Source organism: Vanessa tameamea, chromosome 15 (assembly GCF_037043105.1).
Source record: "Vanessa tameamea isolate UH-Manoa-2023 chromosome 15, ilVanTame1 primary haplotype, whole genome shotgun sequence".
Classification (NCBI taxonomy): Eukaryota; Metazoa; Arthropoda; class Insecta; order Lepidoptera; family Nymphalidae; genus Vanessa; species Vanessa tameamea.
In genome coordinates, this window is record NC_087323.1 from 7,216,448 (window position 1) to 7,236,197 (window position 19,750).

At 31.9% G+C, this 19,750-nt stretch overlaps 11 non-coding genes across 11 annotated transcripts; 7 read left to right on the forward strand and 4 right to left on the reverse strand.

Moving 5' to 3' along the window:
* Nucleotides 1-9,108: 9,108 nt before the first annotated feature.
* Nucleotides 9,109-9,180, reverse strand: Trnam-cau (transfer RNA methionine (anticodon CAU)). Its single transcript has one exon. It is a non-coding gene; the product is annotated as a tRNA-Met (tRNA).
* A 92-nt stretch (nucleotides 9,181-9,272) lies between these two features.
* Trnam-cau (transfer RNA methionine (anticodon CAU)) lies at nucleotides 9,273-9,344 on the reverse strand. Its single transcript has one exon. It is a non-coding gene; the product is annotated as a tRNA-Met (tRNA).
* A 4,287-nt stretch (nucleotides 9,345-13,631) lies between these two features.
* On the reverse strand, nucleotides 13,632-13,703 carry Trnam-cau (transfer RNA methionine (anticodon CAU)). The gene has a single exon. It is a non-coding gene; the product is annotated as a tRNA-Met (tRNA).
* Nucleotides 13,704-13,795: 92 nt separating this feature from the next.
* Trnam-cau (transfer RNA methionine (anticodon CAU)) lies at nucleotides 13,796-13,867 on the reverse strand. The gene has a single exon. It is a non-coding gene; the product is annotated as a tRNA-Met (tRNA).
* A 1,705-nt stretch (nucleotides 13,868-15,572) lies between these two features.
* On the forward strand, nucleotides 15,573-15,644 carry Trnam-cau (transfer RNA methionine (anticodon CAU)). Its single transcript has one exon. It is a non-coding gene; the product is annotated as a tRNA-Met (tRNA).
* Nucleotides 15,645-15,736: 92 nt separating this feature from the next.
* Trnam-cau (transfer RNA methionine (anticodon CAU)) lies at nucleotides 15,737-15,808 on the forward strand. The gene has a single exon. It is a non-coding gene; the product is annotated as a tRNA-Met (tRNA).
* Nucleotides 15,809-15,901: 93 nt separating this feature from the next.
* On the forward strand, nucleotides 15,902-15,973 carry Trnam-cau (transfer RNA methionine (anticodon CAU)). Its single transcript has one exon. It is a non-coding gene; the product is annotated as a tRNA-Met (tRNA).
* Nucleotides 15,974-16,229: 256 nt separating this feature from the next.
* On the forward strand, nucleotides 16,230-16,301 carry Trnam-cau (transfer RNA methionine (anticodon CAU)). The gene has a single exon. It is a non-coding gene; the product is annotated as a tRNA-Met (tRNA).
* A 92-nt stretch (nucleotides 16,302-16,393) lies between these two features.
* Nucleotides 16,394-16,465, forward strand: Trnam-cau (transfer RNA methionine (anticodon CAU)). Its single transcript has one exon. It is a non-coding gene; the product is annotated as a tRNA-Met (tRNA).
* Nucleotides 16,466-16,555: 90 nt separating this feature from the next.
* On the forward strand, nucleotides 16,556-16,627 carry Trnam-cau (transfer RNA methionine (anticodon CAU)). The gene has a single exon. It is a non-coding gene; the product is annotated as a tRNA-Met (tRNA).
* A 256-nt stretch (nucleotides 16,628-16,883) lies between these two features.
* Trnam-cau (transfer RNA methionine (anticodon CAU)) lies at nucleotides 16,884-16,955 on the forward strand. Its single transcript has one exon. It is a non-coding gene; the product is annotated as a tRNA-Met (tRNA).
* The last annotated feature ends 2,795 nt before the right edge of the window (nucleotides 16,956-19,750 follow it).

A 19,750-nucleotide genomic window follows, 5' to 3' on the forward strand; every position in this document is an offset into this window, starting at 1 on the left:
GTGTGAAGACAATTTGTTCCTTATCTCGCTCAACTTACGTATCATTTTTGATTAACAGATTGATTGATTGTAAGTTTTATGTGTCACGTTAATATTGCTTTTTTATAAAATTTATGAATAAAGGTTAGTAGTCAAAATAAATGAATAGTCCATAAATGTCTCTCTGATAGTCAATTGCCTTATCTCCCTTACAGAGTGCAGTTTTAGTTTGTCCCACCACGTTTATCAAACCCACCCGCAGCGCAGCACTACCTGGGTAGGTTGATAAGCATGTGTCAGAATTTCACCCGACACATCCATGTTTCCTCACGATATTTTCATACACAAGTTGAAATATAACCCACAAAACGCTTGGCCGAATTTGAACCCATTCATTACTGATCAAGATCGACATGATCTATCGACTGGGCCTTCATGGATCTAATCAGTATTAGCTACGTTATTCCATACCTTAATATAATAACTAAAAAAATATATTTTTAGTTACATAGATGTTAATAGGCGCTCTGTAAATACAACTGTATTTGCACATCATCAAACCGCATGTTTACTTATTCATTAATTCGATTATTAATCATTAATTTGGATTTATTAATTGCTTACAATAATAGAAAACAATATAACAAATATAATGGAACAAAATCAATAATTATTATAAACTCTAAGCGGAAAAATTAACGACGATTTAAAACTTGGGGCTTGCAAGGCCGTCTGGGTAGACACTATCCACTCATCAGATATTCTACCAACGAGCATCTTAGTTCCTAAGGTTGGTGGCGCATAGACAATATAAAAAATGGTTAATGTCTCTTACAGAGCCAATGTCTATAGGCGATGGCCTACTATCGTCGTACCTATATCATAAACATATACAAGTTTATTGCTTACTTCCTTTTTAAATATTAATTTTACACACATAATATCTTCAAAAGGTTATCGCAATTTCATATCGAGTTGAACATCTAACACCTATTCTTAGAAATACATGTGAAAAGGAGAAAATGGAGACCCTAAAGGTGCTGTTAATTTTTTTTTAAAGTATATGAAATAAAATTATGAACAAGAAACTACATTATTTATATCTTTATTACGTTTTCGTCCAGAATAAGAATCAAATTAAATTAATCCGTATCGTTGTGTTTGTACAGTAATAATTATATAAAATTAATGCACACAAAAAAAATAATTTGCACATTTATCGAATAAAATAAATTGACGAGCAACTTCAGCAAAGTAAATACCAAATGTATTAACACTTAGATAATGCTCAAGAATACATTGAACCCTGATCCTTTATAGATGGCTCGGAATACGATGGCCGTCAGTAGCCGTAGCTACTTGCTCGGTATCGTTCGCTAACTTAAATGAGTTTCCTTTTATTACCCCGAGAGTTAACCAAAAGGATCTTTGTGTTTATGATTCCGTTATAAGTTTAAAGAGATTGCAACGGCCGGAGTCGAGTTTTTAATTTTTTTTTTATAGAAAGCGGTTCTCTTTCTTTGAAATTTTTTAATAAGTAGCTAACTTCGCTCTCGTAATAAGAATACATGAACCGAGTAACTTGTTTTTAAGTATTTATTTAACAAGGAACTGAAGTAGGTTCTGTACCATAATATAAATTGTTTCTGCTACAAGAATTCTTCCGAACTTTCTGAATTTTGTAAATTTTGACTTGCGATTTAATCTTTTCCGTATCAAAGATTAAATCGCAAGTCAAAATTTAATATATAATTTAAGGCTTGTTTTACACTTAAGAAATTTTCTTCCATATACTAGACATTAGAACAATAATTAAAAATTATTCAGTATGGTTCATACCTTAAATGTATGTATTGTACGCTGACTTAATACAATTGACGCGTTAATATCGTATGGCGCATACTGTATAAATTGAAATTTGTTTCAAAATCAATAAATTAACGTACCATACAATTCATAAATATTGCGTGACGTTGCACTGTCACATTACTACCGAATCCCCGTAACGCTCCACCCTCCTTTTGGACATAATGCGGAAATGCAATTTCCATAAATTTTACACACTGCGAGCATAGTCCCCATCCGAAAAGATTGGACGTGACCACATGATTATGAGAAAGATTGCCGTCTACTTGGTTCAGTGCCTTTATGTTTTACATAGTCAGTAACATTAGCATACAATTTGCAATGATTTACGAAAATAAAAATTAACAAAGGAGAAAAATTCTCTTAAATAATGTATGTATCTTTAGCACCATAATCTATGTAAAAATCGTACAATCTTTTTAAAGTGCACGATGAGAAAATTTAACGTCCATCTGCGAGGACGTATATTATTTTCATGGAAGCAACAAGGACGTGCGGTCGTAACAAACCAAATAAATTATAAAAAGAGATCTCGGGTGGGAGACAAGGCTTTCCTTGGGACAAGTCGTAAATTTAACGGTCGAAGAAATCCTTATTTCCCTCGACCGTTCGTGGTCGTGTTTGCAAACTATCCCTGTTTATGACTAACTGTAAAAATTTGGTAACATGTCCTTACAATAGTATTTTTTAAACGTAGTATACATTTATGTATGTATAGGTACAAATACATATTATTTCACACACGATTTTAGTTACATAATATAAATTAAATTATATTGAATCAAATTAAATCAAAATATACTTTGTTCAAGTAGGCCCTTACAAGTCTACTTTTGAATTGTCATTTAACAAACTATATTAAGTGAAGGTAACACCATATATACACAATTATAACCTGTAGCTAAATTTTTTGGTAACAGGACGAAGTGCAAGCCCGTCTGAGAAGGTAGCAGTCATTTATAACTCAAAAACAATGCAAAAAATTGCTTTGTTCCGGAGTAAAGGGTAAGCCAGTGTGATTACAGGCACAAGTACCATCACAACTTAGATACTTAGATTGGTAGCGTATTTAATAACTAAATATACATATAATTGTTTAAAATTCTACAAGTCCTATATAAAAAAATTTAAACGGAATATTTTTACTTGTTTTTTTACATGGATTATTTATATTTTTGTTTTGTACAATAAAGTATATTAACAATTATTTTTATATTAAGTATCGAAATATTAATTATAAATACAATACTGAGAAACCGAAAATTTACTAGATTTCTTTAATTATAGTTTGTTATATATTTTTATTTCTTTATATATAGTTTTATTTACATTAAATTTATTAATCTACATGTACGTAGGAATCCTTATAGAGATGAGACAGTCAAGTGGAGTTGGTTATGAAATCAAGGTCGTTTGTGTTAGTTATACTCTTAATATACGTGTAATTATATTTTTATAATTATAAAATAACTTTAAAAATTTCGAAACATGTCCTTACAATAGTATTTTTTAAACGTAGTATACATTTATGTATGTATAGGTACAAATACGTATTATTTCACACACGAATTTAGTTACAAAATATAAATTAAATTATATTGAATCAAAGTAAAAAAATTATAATTATAATGAAGTCATTAAATAATTATCAGTAGTTTCATTTAGATTTTTATAATTTATATATATTTATGTACCAATATATTTTTTTTTGTTGGGTAAAATAGTATGTCTCATAAATTCATGTTAACCCATTATTTCGCGATTTGTCTTTCAAACGGTAAGACAAGGAGTTTCGTACTTTGAAAATACTTTTAAATTAACGAAATCGTATACGAAAATGAATAAAACGTAATCCGTGTAACCGCTAATTAACGTACTATTTCCGATTCGCCTCAGGAATAGCTGTATTGTATGAAATTTGTAACGTTCTAAAATTCCTGGACCGCAACAGAGTTACTTGAGAATTATGAGTATAATTTAATTAAGACATAACAGCACCTTAATACCAATTAGTCACACGATCCGTGGTTTGGGCGTAGTGGGTAATTTGATATCTTAATGGGTTTACGGCGGCTTTGGAATACCTCCTACTCTAGACCGGCCAATCGCATTCGAAAGCACTGCTTTAATGGCTTCACTGACTCATCATATATTGCTCACTTGGTGTGATTCCGACTTTTCTATGGTGTGACTTTTTGTTACATAACGTTATCTGATTTAAATCCACTTATGTATGAGTGTTCCACGCCGCGACTTTATATGCAAACATTTTTTTTTCTTCTATCAGAAATATTATCCAATAAAATGTATAAAGTAATCCTACATTTTACGTACACCGCTTACATTTATTTTATATAAGATAATAACAATAAATAAAATTATTAAATATATATACATGTGTTTGATACACATATAAATCGAACTAAATGTGATTAATCAAATTTTTTGCCTATTATTTTATATTATGATTTATAATGTTTAATGTGTTGTAAATTAGCGAAATTGTAATCTTTGCCCTCGGTACTGCGAGTGAATCGCATGAACCGATGTTTTTTTGCTGAAAACGTTTACTGCGATAATAATACATTTATGTAATATGCAGAACTAGCAATCCGTCCCGGGTTCGCGTGGGGTAAATTATAAATACAGAAAATGAGAAACTTAAACATGAGCTTACCAAAAAAATATATAGGTATGTTCATTTAGCATTTCATATATTAAAAAAAATATTTGATCGAAATGTGTTAACGGTTCATAGATTCAAATTTGAATAATATTAACTGCCAAGGACAATATTTAATTGGTAGAGGTACATACCGATCACTTGTTTCCCAGTGAAGGATTTTTTTGTTGTACGTAATTTGGAAACGATGATATCTTCTAAAGAATTCATTCGAATTTTAAGTGTAAAAGACAATTTTAATATATATTAAATGCCCATGCTTACTTAGATATTTAACTGAATAATATCTGATAGTGAATTTGAGAAAATAGCTTCGCAAATAATCTGAGTTTCATTACTAATTTGAAATAAACAAAAACAGTTATTAGTAGAGTGTCACTTAGAAGGTGGACATATGTTATTAATTTAGATCTACAATAATGAAAAACATTGTTTTAATATATCACCTAAGCTTTAGCCAGTGTTAGCCTTGTAAGCGTTCTAAAAGTATCTTGGATAAAACACCATTTTGTTCAAAATATTTACGAATTTATTGTTCTAAATCTACAATTACTGAAAACCGTTACATAATCTATTGAGTAGTAAAGAAGAAGTTTACAGAGATACAGATAGAAATACAAAGCGACTTTGTTTTATACTCTCCATAGATACTACCATTATCGTTTTTACTATAAGCCCACGTGCCCATGGCTCCAACAGTCAAGGGCCCCCCGAAAATCTAGAGACACCGTGAGGTGGGAGGGGGCCTCCGAAGAACAACATATAACAAAAACAATTTAGGTATATTATATCATTTTAAAATGGTAAATATAGGGAGTCGAGAAAAAAAAAACAAAACGTCATCCGCCAGGGCTCCTTATTCCGCGTGCCCTAGGGCTATAGAATAGGCTAAGACAGTCATGGATGATACATTGAAAATTTATACAACATTATTAGTAAAACGTGTTTTTCTTGTGGATTGTAAACTAACAGATAGGCAATCTTCACCACTAACTCTATATGCAACACCAACCAAGCGATATAACATTTTATATCATTTGACCCTTTAACTATCCTGGCTGACTCACAATTTGAACCGTAAAATACCAGCACAGTAACGATTAATTGTATAATAATATATCTATTTAATTCTATTACATATTTCTAACATAATTGAAGACATATTACATTTTATAATATTTTTATAATGTCATTAAAACGACAAAGAAGCTTAACAACAAAACGTGAAGCCTGTCTCTTTAAAAATAGTGTCGCAGCAAAAGAAAATAATTCCCATTCCCGTTCCCGTTGTCTTAAAAAATAGCGTTTTAGCTAAGCTGCGAGTTAAAACAAAAAGGACCCTACTGTCCGTCACGGAAGGCGTGCTAATAAGCTCCTTACGTCAGTTAGCGCAAGAGCAGTATTATTTTTCTAAAAGATAGCATTGCGGGAGATTTCAATATAATTGCCCCGGTTCCTTCAAGGGGCTGACAGCTCAAAGGGCACTCGGTGACGTGCTCATTGTCGGAACGCCCACGGTTTACCTTATTCAAACATTTCGATTTTTTTCATTTAAATATTTGCGTAGCAATACTTGGTAATAAGCGGACTGTTTTGAGTACGAAATTTTAGCTCATTGATATCACTCGTATCTCGAACGATTCGTATATATTGTGAGTTTATAATTCATTAAATTATTCAAATACGAGTCGATTATATTATTTAATTTATAGCTTAATTATCATGTTTGTTGATTTCTCGAAAACGGTTCTGTCCAAATTTAAATTTAATCCATCAAGAATTTTATAACATGAAATTATGGGATACCGTACTTAATAATTTCTTTATAATCGCCCTGCGCCGGCTCATTTCTCCAATAGAAAATGTTCCATACCAATAAAACTAAATTGTAGCTGTAAAATATCGTAATTAATGAAACTAATTGACTTCTATAAGAAAACAGAGTCATAAACTTTTTGTATTATATAAATTTAGCATTTATATCAATTCGACTCTTATGGACTTTGATAATTTATGAGTACAAACAACACGAATATTTCTGGTCGGTCTTAGAGATATTATCGGTTGTCTATACGTTCGAGTTTCTAAAGAAATCGTATGACGAGGTTTATAAAAAAAACAAAAGTGAGACCATTCTTGGTGTAACTTGATATTGCTCATTCGGTTATTTTCCGGCTGTTTGGGTATAAGATTACAAGCAATTTATTTCAATATGGCAATTGAATTTACGAACTGCACTCAAACAGTTTAAGGAGCGCATTTTATAATCTTTTATTTTGTTTGCAGTCCCTTTAGCATAAGTCAATATGGTTTCACGTTAATGTTTATGACATGAGCGAAAAGACTGACTACAAATCATTATGTTTATACTTGAATAACTAATATTTAAATACATGTTTCGTATAATCCATAAAATAAATAAAAAAAGTTAAGCACCTGAACTCTACTGAACGTAGAGCTAGTATTTTTTGTAAAGATAGAGAATCATTAAATAAAAAAGGGAGTATGATCAAAGGAATACAAAAAAATAATTGTTTACAACCATTTACGGACGATTCCGTGTCGATTGGTCATAGTCTCCAATTGATACTTTCAACCTCGAATCGAAGTCTTTCCGAAACACGTAAGCATGACACCGAAAAATTAGAAATTTACTAAAAATAATGTTCATATTTCATTCACGCGGTTTCGATCATAAAGTTCTAAAATAAAATATATAATTTTACTATAAAGTGTTAACATTAAAAAAAAAAACAAACAAGGTGTCCATTTTTAAACCCATCATATTTTTTTAACCATTTCAGCAAGGTTGGTCACAACGCGACTCGCTAGATGGCGCTTTTACAGTCACATAATTTTATAAGATTAATTAAACCAAAAGTAAACACAGTTTCAGGACGTTGATTCAATTGAAAACAACCGATGAGAAACTCAGAAGTTACTCTTTTATGCGGATTAATATTTAATTAGTTATTCTGGCTACTCTTTCAATTCATACAAAACATATTTATATTCCTGTCCTAACTACATGATGATTGTGTACTTTATATATAGTAACTTGTACTTCGTATGCGTTGTTTTAATTTAAGTTATTTGGATATTGGGGCGTGATTTTATTTTTATTCTATATATAAAAGAATCGTTAAAGAGCGTTTGTGTGCTAAAGGATATTACAACACTAATGACTTTTTAGTTGACTGCACACCTTGGGAATGAAATGATCGCCTCCAGGCTGTTTCAAATAACTAAAATATAATAATTATTGTACATGCAAAATGAAAAAAAAAAAAAAAAAATATCCCGCTGAGTTTCTTTCGCCGGTTCTTCTCAGGTCCGAGGTGCTAAATTCCGAACCGGTGGTAGATTTTTGACAATCAATAAGCAAGTGTAAACACTTCTATATTGAATAAAGATTTTTGATTTGATTTGATTTGATATAATTCTAAAATAAAAGTCCCCTAAGTTACTCCTTATTACATCCGCTATCTGCCAGTGAAAGTTCCGTCGAAATAGGTTCAGCCGTTCCAGAGATTAGCCGGAACAAACAGACAGACAGACAGACAAAAACTGTAAAAAAAATATTTTGGTATATGTACCGTGTATACATACATATACATTTAGTAAAAATGGGTTATTTTAATATTACAAACAGACACTTTCATTTTATTATATGTATAGATATATGTATAAAGTAGTAGTAATTAGTAGAAAATACATAGTAATAATAATACAAAAAATATATATATTTTTCATATTAGTAAAAAATAAGCATTTAAAATAAAAATTATATTCTCCTGACAGATTTTCAGCCACGGCAGTCAATAAGACAAGCTTTGGCAATAGCGCTTGATAAATAATTCCCCATGAGCGCAAACATAGGGCACTCTGTATCCTACTTTCATAGTCCAATATGACGACAATCAGACACGACTGAAGATAAGCCCAGGATAAAACGGGATACTAACAGTGGCTACAATAACTCTGGACTACTCTTAACAGAAATATTTACACTTCCGCTTCTTGTTCTAGTCGTAAAAATTAAGCCCGGTGAAGCGACAATTATAAAGAAATTATAAATTACAAAACCACATTATCATTTTAATAAAAAAAAGTATTATTTTTCACTAATATTATATAGAGGTAAAATTTGTTAGTATGTAGGGGTATCTTGCAAACTATATTACTATATTATTCCTGCGTTTTATAGGGTATACATATTATACCGTTTTTAATAAATTGCACCCATGCGAAACCGGGATGGGTCGTTAGTCCTAAATAAAGTAAAGTAAGATGTAGAAGAACAAATATTTATATCACTTTTATGATGGAATTTGCAAATTTAGTTAAATAGAATGGAGCACCAAAAATAAAATTTAATTTTTCTGAATTATTATTGTGGCGATCACAATATCACACAAATTTGTAATCTTATAAATAAGCAATAAATATAAAAGACTCAAACAAAGACTATAATAGGTAAAAGAGTAGGACAAAGTATGGCAATCAATAATAAAATTATGTCAACTTTATAATGAAATATTAACAATCACATCATAATAATAAACCATAAAAAAAATTCATAGCAGAACGTGGTTTCGATCCACGGACCTCTGGGTTATGGGCCCAGCACGCTTCCACTGCGCCACTCTGCTGTTACAGTAAACCTACAAAAATGAGGATCCGTTACTGTAAGGTGACCGTGGTAATAAAATACACGATGTTTTACAATTTCTAAAAATACATCTAGCAGAGCGTGGTTTCGATCCACGGACCTCTGGGTTATGGGCCCAGCACGCTTCCACTGCGCCACTCTGCTGTTACAGTAACATTATGAAAATAACGATCCCTTAATGTAGGGTGGCCATAGAAATTAAATTCATAAAAAAATACAAGCTCTAAAAATACATCTAGCAGAGCATGGTTTTGATCCACGGACCTCTGGGTTATGGGCCCAGCACGCTTCCACCACGCCACTCTGCTGTTCAAGTAACCTAATATAAGTAAAGAACCATCAAAAAAATAAAAAATTGCAATTTATCATAGTTTTTCACTTAACAAGCTGCAAAATGACATATATTATATTTGTCATATGTAAATATTTATGATATAAATGATATCTATATCATACCATTCCTTTATCAACACATTGCACCCGTGCGAAGTTAGACTGTGTCGCTAGTCGTAAATAAGTTAAAGACGAATTTGGAAGAACAGAAGATTTATATCACATTTTGATGGAACGCGTCAGAGAAACTTATTACTAAGTATTTTATCAAAATCTATTAGAATGATTTTTGATTTTTAAATGATAATATAATAGTAACAGCCTGTTTATTTCGCATTGCTGCGCTAAGGCCTCCTCTCCTTTTGAGGAGGAATGCGGACTGGTGGATTCACATGTGGCAGAATTTCGTTGAAATTAGACACATGCAAGTTTCCTCACGAAGTTTTCCTTCACCGCCGAGCTCGAGATGAATTATAAACAAATCAGCTTATTAAGCGCATGAATATTCAGTTGTGCTTGCCTGGGTTAGAATCCGCAATCATCGGTTAGGATGTATGCATTCTAACCATTTTGTTTTGTATTGTATAGTAATTAATAATTAATATTTGGGTATTGTTCTATTGTATCAGCTTATCGTAAAGGATATACTTAGTTGGGACTAATTAAACTAGTTAAAAAGCCAAAATTAAAAAGGATATGTATATTTATACTAAACTCGTGATAAATCTATAAATAATTCTAAATTACAATTATAAGAACAGGGAAGAAAACTTAAAGGAGAAAGCAATTTTAAATTCAATTATATTTTATCTAAACCGTCCTCAATATTTTTCTCCATTTCCTAGATTATCTATATCGTTACAATTATCGAAAGCAGCTTGCGGACGGCCGATCGCTATCTCCCGTTGGGTTAGTTTAATCCATAGATTTATGGCCCCAGCTACCACACTTTAATCCCTTCTGTAAGAAAAACTAAATTACGTTACTGAACTTTTGTAATAAGATTTTCGATTTAGTATGTCGCTGGAGAAAACGTGTTCAGATATATCGATTTACATATACGTTGGTGTAATAGGTTTATTTATAGGACCTAATTTTTAGCAGACTATTGGTTTACGTAAAGAGCCATTGGTTATATTCGATTAAACTAGAAACAATTTAAAAATTATTTAGCTTAGCTTAGTTCTCGATAATAATAACAATCTCAACTTTCCTTACAAGCTTTACAATAAAAATCTTTGATTTGTGTAAATAAATTTAATTCCCAATTTTCAATTACATGTCATGCTCTCTATAAGAACGAAGAATAGACAAACATTTATTCGTTCTCACAGCAGAGGCCATAAAAATACTAATAAGATTGATAAACGTAAATAGAAAAGGCTTTGCTTTGCGAGTTACTCTTAATTAACACGTATTTCGTTTATCCGGTATCACGTCTAAAAGCTTATTCTTAATAGAACATTCTCTTAACACGAAATCTTTACGATTCTAGCTTATATTATTTCTTATAGGTAATTTAAATAGCTGGAAGAGTTCAGAAATGTTATAGGACTTTTAAAATATTAAGTTGATATGATATATGATATTTAAATCTGTATCGGGACAATCAATGTTTTTGTCTAGAATTCTCAATACGGAACGCAATTTCAGGAAGTTAGTAAAGCTCCGAAAAGCTCGTAAACCTCTTGTTCCTGCGTTTGATGTCTCTAGTTCTTTTCTAGGAAATCAGATTTCGGCTTTGCCCACAATTATTTCTATATAATAGTATAACCTACTAATAACGACCACAGCGCCAACAGTCGACTCATTATTGTGTGATTTTATTTTTAGCACTAACCCAATATTATATTTATAATAATATAATAAAAAAAAGCCTTTATTCCCGAACCATAATATTTATAAATAACTAATAACACTATAATATTAAAAAAAAATATATAATATTATATATAGGTGGTATATAGAATTCTTCAGCAACCAGTGTGTTGGTCAGGTTGTCTTTCGACATAGGCCTCCCCTAGTTTCTTCGTCACGAGCAAGTCTTCTCCAACCTTTTGGTGGGTCATCTTCCCATCTCTTGATTTGACGTCCCTTTTGTCTTTTTTCTATTCCAGGAATGGAATATTATATTTACTACCTACCAAATTCTAACATGCTATTATAACATGCATTCTAACTGCTAGCATCACAAAAAAAACAAATATTTTATAATGTGAATATGACTTTAATTGGTCAAGTAGTTTAGATCTTACAAGATCATTGCGAGAAAACAATGAATTATATATTTTATTGAATGTGTTCTGTATCAATAATACTATTTGTAATATAAAAAAATATATATTGATTTTATTTTCGGTCTAGTATTAACGCTACTACTATTATACTGTATTTATTCTTAATATTTGAGAGTAGGTTGCAATTTCAATGTACTTTATTGATTGAAATATAAAATGTTGGAGCAAAATTCATTCCACATCGAACTCTGGCTAGCAGTATTTCAAATGCTTTATAATACACACAAAACACGAATCAATATAGCATCATACAACTCAATAAACCTTTTGATCTATATTGGTAAAAAAATATAGATTTCCCATAAAACCCGTAAAGTTACGTACTAAAGTTCCCTTTCATGTTTTTATTATTAACGAGTAATTATGTTTAAGAATATTTATAGATTAAACGATAAACTCGTCTTTTGTACAAAGCTCTTAAATGTCTTACCTATATTCTATAAAAATGTTGTTAAAGAATTTATAAATAACATCAACTTATTCGTTAATCAAATGATTAAATTATTTCTTTACTTACCCAATTCAGATTAATATTGTAAACTTCTATATTCAAAGTGTATAAAGTTTCCAAATAAAAGTGAACTATGTTGTACTTATTTGAAAACAAGAAACGCTTCGTTTTCACATCGGTAGGAATAATATTTAATTTCTAATTGTTTTAATGATAAATTAAAAAAAAAAACGGAGGAATCGTGGAACACCCGTCTGGAATGAAGCTTATTTCGCTAAATTTTATAAAATTAATAACGGACACATCGAAAAAATTTAAAAAAATTGAGTATAATTGATTGACATTGTTAAAATTGTTATTAGATATAGAGTCCATAAATATTAAAACAATAATAAAATAAATTTACATAATATTAAAAACCGAATAAAATAGAAAGAGACTGAGGCGAAGAGAAAGAGTGGTCACCTGGGCATAACATTTTTCTCTTACGTGACGATTTTGTGCCAATTCACTCTACTGTGAGCCGCGTAAAAGAAACTACGTTCCAAAAAGTTATTTAAGCAAATAAACGAACCAATATAAATATCGTGCCAATATCTATCTATGCGTAACCGGACTGCTTTATAGCATTGAGACAGGCAGAAAGCCTATTTAGTTAAGGTTTACTCCAACACATCGGTTGTCTTACGTCCTTTTTCTTAGTGTTTTCTTTGAGGGCCGTTAAATACTGACACAAATTTTAAAGTTTTAAAGCAATTATAATTTAAAAATACGAATTCAAGGTGAATTTAATTTTGTAAAAATATATATATATTATAAGCAAGGTAAAGCAAGCAAGCGAAGCAAGGTAAAAGTACTATTTTGAAATAAAAATACGATGCGAGCCAAAACATTTGCAGGTGTAATATTTTTTGGCGTGAAGTGGATTATGAAATGAGATACATTTGTGTGCCCATTCCTTTAATGTTTTTTTCTGTAATGTATGGTGTATTCTTAACAGCGGAAATATGTTTTATAAAACCGTTAGAAAACCATTTCTGTGTTACTGCTTCGTTTGTTTTGTAAAATATATCCTTACGATCAAAAATTTAAATCTTAGTATTTTTTTTACTAATGAGCAAATTTAGTTAAATAAAATGGAGGAGTAAAAAGTAAATTTTAATTTTCAAAATTATTATCACGGTGGACACAATATCACAAAATGTTGTTATCTTATAAATAAGCAATACATATAAAAGCCTTAAAGAAAGACAATAATAGCTACAAGTGTAAAACAAAGTATTGCAATAATAATATTATAACAAAATATTAAACAATAACATGTTAATGGAAAATCGAAATAAAAATTCATAGCAGAGCGTGGTTTCGATCCACGGACCTCTGGGTTATGGGCCCAGCACGCTTCCACTGCGCCACTCTGCTATTGTAGCTACTTTACGAAAAAAACGAATCATTGATGTGGGGTGACCATGATAATTAAATACATAAATAAATACAAGTTCCAAAAATACTTCTAGCAGAGCATGGTTTCGATCCACGGACCTCTGGGTTATGGGCCCAGCACGCTTCCACTGCGCCACTCTGCTCTTACAGTAACCTTACAAAAGTAAAGAACTATCAAAAAATAAATAAAACGGCTCATGTCAAATGAAATTTACAATTTAATATATTTTTTTTTAATTAGCAAGCTATAAAATTACATATAAATAGCAACTTATTTACACCAAAAAACTGTATATTATTATTATGATTACGGAAAAATTACTCTTGCATGAGTTCCTATAACATTAAGTATACAAACAAAATATTGGTTATTATTTATGGTGTAGTGCAATTTGATTCCAACGTCGACAAGACCGCCGCTTACGACGCTAAATTGTGAATAAAATGAGCGATGATTTATTTGAGACGCCAAAATATTCGTACGTGTAATATTTTTGATGGGAAGTGAATTGTGAAATGGGATCTTCATTTACTTGTTCATTTTTAAAGGGACTCAAAAAAGGTGCTGTTTTAAATTATCATGTCTTTGAAGATGTCTTTACCGAATATAACTGATATTTTGAATATATTATATGTGAAGTATATTTAAAAAATATATTAATGGAATATGTAATGAGGACCTAACACTTACATACAAGTTTAAAAAATAAATAGAACGTTATAAATTTCAGACACGATTCTGATCCTCTATAGTATTAACCCTGATATACAATCTTAATATCTTAATTATTATTCTTTATAAAGAAAACTAGAATAAGTTAATCATACTATGTTCAACACAATATGTGAACATACTAAATCAAAATACTTTATAATTTGCTAGCTTTATATTTATAGTAACCATATTTTAATGATTAAGCGCGGTTGGACTGGTTTATACATTTGAGTGGCTGTATGGTTTATTATTATTTTTTCTGTCATTGGTAGGTAGTCTAGCAAATGGACCACCTGATGGTAAATGGTCACAACTGCCCATGTCTATGGGTCTATTGATACTGTAAGAACAATTGATCATTTCTCATAATACCAATGCGTCACTAACTTTGAGATGAGGAGAATGCTATTTTCTATTTGCCTGTAGTTACACTGGCTCACGCAACCTACAAACCGGAACACAACAATACTAATTATTGCTGTTTGGTGGTAGAATATAATACGATAAATGAGTGGTACCTACAGAGACGGGTTTGCACAAATAAGTTTTAGATTGGACCCTTTGGGTGACTCTGCTATCGAGAAGTAAAAAAAATTTTTTTTTTCGCGAACGATGTCAGGACGGGTAGCTAGTTATATATAAATTTCTATAATAAAAAATACACAGTGTAAATACAGAATGAAATAAGTTTATATCCATTTTTTTTTTATTAATGTCATTATTTATACGTAAATGTCAGCCACTAGTGACTTGCATACGGCAGATATCAGATGCTATTCAGCAAAATCATTGAGGCACGAAATTAATAAAACTGGACACTAAAATATAATTAAAAATAAATTTATTATTTTTCATTGCTCTTTATTTAAAGATCATTCATATTTTGAGTAATATATAAAAATAATAATTATGTAAATATTCAAAATAAGTACACCGGGTGATTACGGTTATTACTTACGTTATTTCGTTAATATATTTGAAATCCTTATGTATTACCTTTTCCTATAACCCAGAGGTCCGTGGATCGAAACCATGCTCTGCTAGAAATCTTTTTGGATCTTGTATTTCTTTATGTATTTAATTATCATGGTCACCCCACAATAATGATTCGTTTTTTTTAAGTATAGTCCGACAGCAGAGTGGCGCAGTGGAAGCGTGCTGGGCCCATAACCCAGAGGTCCGTGGATCGAAACCATGCTCTGCTAGAAATATTTTTGGAATTTGTATATCTTTATGTATTTAATTATCATGGTCACCCCACATCATTGATTCGTTTTTTTCATAAAGTAGCTGCAACAGCAGAGTGGCGCAGTGGAAGCGTGCTGGGCCCATAACCCAGAGGTCCGTGGATCAAAGCCATGCTCTGCTAGATGTATTTTTAGAGCTTGTTTTTTTTTTATGAATTTAATTTCTATGGCCACCCTACATTAAGGGATCGTTATTTTCATAAAGTTACTGTAACAGCAGAGTGGCGCAGTGGAAGCGTGCTGGGCCCATAACCCAGAGGTCCGTGGATCGAAACCACGCTCTGCTAGAAGTATTTTTATAAATTGTAAAACATCGTGTATTTTATTACCACGGTCGCCTTACAGTAACGGATCCTCATTTTCGTAGGTTTACTGTAATAGCAGAGTGGCGCAGTGGAAGCGTGCTGGGCCCATAACCCAGAGGTCCGTGAATCGAAACCATGCTCTGCTAGAAATCTTTTTGGAATTTGTATATCTTTATGTATTTAATTATCATGGTAACCCCACATCATTAATTCGTTTTTTTCATAAAGTAGCTACAACAGCAGAGTGGCGCAGTGGAAGCGTGCTGGGCCCATAACCCAGAGGTCCGTGGATCGAAACCATGCTCTGCTAGAAATCTTTTTGGAATTTGTATATCTTTATGTATTTAATTATCATGGTCACCCTACATCATTAATTCGTTTTTTTCGTAAAGTAGCTACAACAGCAGAGTGGCGCAGTGGAAGCGTGCTGGGCCCATAACCCAGAGGTCCGTGGATCGAAACCATGCTCTGCTAGAAATATTTTTGGAATTTGTATATCTTTATGTATTTAATTATCATGGTCACCCCACAATAATGGTTCGTTTTTTTTAAGTATAGTCCGACAGCAGAGTGGCGCAGTGGAAGCGTGCTGGGCCCATAACCCAGAGGTCCGTGGATCGAAACCACGCTCTGCTAGAATTTGTTTTAGAAATTGTAAAACATCGTGTATTTTATTACCACGGTCACCTTACAGTAACGGATCCTCATTTTCGTAGGTTTACTATAACAGCAGAGTGGCGCAGTGGAAGCCTGCTGGGCCCATAACCCAGAGGTCCGTGGATCGAAACCACGCTCTGCTAGAATTTGTTTTAGAAATTGTAAAACATCGTGTATTTTATTACCACGGTCACCTTACAGTAACGGATCCTCATTTTCGTAGGTTTACTATAACAGCAGAGTGGCGCAGTGGAAGCGTGCTGGGCCCATAACCCAGAGGTCCGTGGATCGAAACCACGCTCTGCTAGAATTTGTTTTAGAAATTGTAAAACATCGTGTATTTTATTACCACGGTCACCTTACAGTAACGGATCCTCATTTTCGTAGGTTTACCGTAACAGCAGAGTGGCGCAGTGGAAGCGTGCTGGGCCCATAACCCAGAGGTCCGTGGATCGAAACGCTCTGCTAATTTGATGTTTTTCTGATTCTATTTTAATTTATTTTAAGTAATCTTAACAGTAATGTTTATAAGTATTCAACTGTCACAGTTATGTGTAAGAGGTGCATATTATGCGTATTATACTATATATCTATTTTTATTGAAATCGCCCTGTAACTTATTTTCTACATAGATTTATGCTATGATTGCTATGAGATATTCATTATTATGTCCGTTTTGCAAACGCAAAGGTTTTTTATTTAATTTTTATTTAAAAATGACAGCTAACATGTTATTTAATAAAATGTCACCGTCAATTTGACAGCCCATGCTTAAATAATTATTAATACGATTTTAAGCTAATTGTCAAATTGACAGTGACAAGTTATACTTGATTGATTTGATGACGTCACGATGGCATTTTCATAGCAATAGTGTATTAGAAAATTGTCATTAGAAAATCGAATATTGAGAATACGTTTCAGCAGATTTTTGATTGGCGATTTTAATTAGGCAACAGCTTCCGATATTCGATATTCAGAAACGATCTTGTTAAAATTTTACACACTTTAATTCCGATTTAAATCCACCTACACAGAGTACGTTTTGATTTTGCCCGTTATCGTATAGAAAACACGAATGACGACACATGTTTTTACTTGGTGGTAGGGCTTTGTGCAAGCCCGTCTGGGTAGGTACCACCCTCTCATCAGATATTCTACCGCCAAATAACAGTACTCTGTATTGTTGTGTTCCGGTTAGAAGGGTGAGTGAGCCAGTGTAATCACAGGCACAAGGGATATAACATCTTAGTTCCCAAGGTTGGTGGCGCATAGGTGATGTAAGGAATGGTTAATATTTCTTACAGCGCCTTTGTCTATGGGCCGTGGTGACCACTTACCATCAGGTGGCCCATATGCTCGTCCGCCAATCAATGCCATAATAAAAAAAAAAAAATGTTTTATGTTGTATGTCTGATATAATATACGAATATCGATATCCAATAACATCGTTCAGTATTGATTACCCGATTTAATATCTGATCATAGTAATTTTAATTTTAAGTACAGAATATTACATAGCTCATAAACGTATAAGAAGTCAATAATATCGTATTAAATACCAAAAAAATCGATTTAAAATATTAAATAAGTCATGAATTAGTTATAACAATAAATTCACAAATACAAAAAACTTTTATTTGTCAATTGGGGCGGCATTCTTTACGTTTACAAAACCAATTTAAATAGCCCGAGTTTGTGTTCGAAACGCGTCGGCATTTCTATAATTTCAAAAGATCCATGTTTACAATTCTAAGTCAGTTCACAATAGGATTACGAAACCAATTTCAAGGAAGTACAATAGTTTAACTATATTTGCTCGACTTTAGCTTTTATTGTGTTAATACCGATTCCCGCAATTTAGTTTTTCTCGTTCCATCCGTAAAGAGCGGCCACATTGCGTCAGGAGACCGTCATTATTGAAATGTCTGGGTTCAGACCACCCGCGACATACAGATAAGTAGTTGAGAAAGCATTTTTTGTGCTAATCCAACTATATACACACGGCTAGGACAGATAAGAAGCTTTTACGAAAATGACTTAGGCCTGACTCATATTTTATCTTTACGTCAGAAATATTTTTATTAACTTTTAAAGGATTTAAATTCTTCGTGTGATAAAAAAAATGGACAAGCTAAAAACATAAAATAGATAACTGAAGAACTTTGTAAATTTTAGGTATTTTACAATTTAACAGTAGTATAAATATGTCTTATTTCATCCAACTATAAAAACGTGATTTTCATGAAATAATCAATACTAATTTTCTTTATTTTTATTTATTATTAATACTTATTTAATTACAGATTTTGTTATTTAAATTACAAAAATAATAAAATTATATGTTGTATTTAAAGAAATTAAGAAGTTATACGTCGAATTTCTTATAATACAACTAAAATTATTATGTTAGCGCAACGTCTGTAATGTTCAAGGGCTCGTTGGTGGGCTCGGACGGGACTATTCCAAATATTTTACAAATTGCAAGATTGTTCGCGACGCGACGCGACATCACGACGTCGTCGGTAACGTCGATAGATCGATTCCCAGGAAGGTTCGCTTACTCGGTAATCGTCAGTTCTTTGTATAGAAGAATAGTGATGCGTACAATTTATTGTAGATTAAAAATTTATATCTTTTTTTTTCATTTCACATCATCATACAATAAGCAATACGTGGGTTTTAAATCTTATAGTAAAAGTACAAAATACTTTCATAAACATGTAAAGCCGCTCTCAACTTCGACGATGATCATTATAAATATATCAATTAAGTCTAATATTTAAAGCGTGGTGTTAGTATTATTTGTTTTTCATACAGGATGTTTAAAATACTATTTATATAAATAGTTAAATACTATTTATTTCATTTGGAAAAAAGTAATTACTGAATTTCTAATGTTGGTTGTGTTTATAATTCATATCGTGGTCGGCGGTAAGAAAGAAAGAAAAACATCGTGAGGAAACCTGCATGTGTTAGACACAACGAAATTCTGCCACAAGCACAACCTGCACTGAAGCAGCATGGTGGAATATACTCAAAACCTTCTCCTCCAAGGGAGAGGAGGCCTTAGCCCAGTAGTGGGAAATTTACAGGCTGATA